The sequence below is a fragment of the Cornus florida genome, unplaced genomic scaffold (genome assembly GCF_030987335.1).
Source record: "Cornus florida cultivar Cherokee Brave unplaced genomic scaffold, ASM3098733v1 CherokeeBrave_3.0.0_Hap2_Chr08, whole genome shotgun sequence".
Classification (NCBI taxonomy): Eukaryota; Viridiplantae; Streptophyta; class Magnoliopsida; order Cornales; family Cornaceae; genus Cornus; species Cornus florida.
In genome coordinates, this window is record NW_026775578.1 from 29399987 (window position 1) to 29401677 (window position 1691).

Genomic DNA, 1691 nt, shown 5'->3' on the forward strand with positions numbered 1-1691 from the left:
TTAAAAGATTTGGCCCAATACACAGCACGAGAAAAGGCAAAATCCTCATCTTCGCTTACGGAAAAGAAAGAGACCGGTTTAAATATCACTACTTCAATTTTGATCTACACTTTTATTAAATAATGAAAATATATATGTGCATGTATGTGTGTGTGTATATATATATATATATTACCGGAAAAGAATCTTTTCTGAAAAATCAATCTATACAAATTAACCTAAAATCAAAGTGGTTAATTTATTAGACTTATTCCATAAAAGAGTCATACACCCCAGATGAAGGTTTCTTCCTGATCTTTATCCATTTAGGTTGATGTCGGCAAGGAAAAAATGATTTCCTAAATAAAATTGTGTTATTGAATGTTAGCAAACTTCATTTGGTATATAAGAATTAAAAGGTGGAATGTTTAGCTATTTGTATTGTTGTCTGTCTTATCTTTTCCAAGTATAAACAGGAAGATGGCTTCATCTTGCATCTAAAAAGTAAATAAGTAAATAAATAACCTAAGCCTGCTTTTATTAAGAGATGAAAAAATATACAAATTAACTAGCTAATAATCCCAGAAAATAATGTCTCATATCAACAATATGGCAAAAGTTTTAATATGCCCATGTCATTGGTAAAGATCAATCCTTACTTATTTTGAGCTTTTGTATTTTTTATGAGAAGTTATTATATGGTTTCGGACTATTAATTTTTGGACAATTACCAATAGATATACAAGTAATTGTCTTAGAAATGCGTGAAGTTTATTCAATTTTTTTTTATTATATATTCAATGGTGATTGGTCCAAACCGATGCTCTTGGAACCATTTATAAAAATTTCCTTATTGATTAGGTAAATACTCGCACGCATTTTTGTCCATGCCCAAGTTCGGAAACCTTCCATCCTCTTTAAGGATTGAGAGATTATACCACTGGTAGTAAAAGTTGAGTTTTTATACCTGAATAATTTGAGAATGCAAATCCTAGTTATTTGAGTAACATATGTACAAAGGGATTATTGGGTGAGACAAATGGGAAGAAATCAATTACATGCAAAAACTGCAATTTTCTTCTAACTTTTTTGTTTTTTTTAGTTAAAAATTTTCTTCTAACTTCCTTATGGTTGAGGAGTTGAAGAGAATTTTTTTTTTTTTTTGGTATTTTTACCGGTCTAATATTTCAAGGTTTTCATTTTCCCTCGTCCATATTTCTTATATGTGCAAATAATTATATTGTTTTTACACTGCACTAGTTCTTAATTTGTTGATTTACAGCATAAATTAAGTACGTGGTTTTTTTTTATTTTAATTGTCCCTAAAAATTAAAATTTTCTTTTGCAAAGTTCAAGTCCTTCATGTAAAGCTTACCTTTTAACCCAAAAAAAAAGTCCTCCATGTATATACATAAAAATTTATCATGTTATCATAAAATATAGAATGTGTTTGGTGCACCGAAGACATCATAAGTGTTGGTGTTGTACATGACACACTCACCAAGAACCTTACATATATTTTTGGCTTAGAAGGAATTCAAATTTGCCATGTTGATCCTCCCATAAGCACGAGTTATTATTGATCCAATGGAATCAAATTTAAAAAGATGTACGCAATAGAAAATTTTCAAATCCAACGTGTATATTATTTCTAATCACAATGAGATTTTGCAATAACAGCATATGTCCATATCCAAAGTCATATCAACACA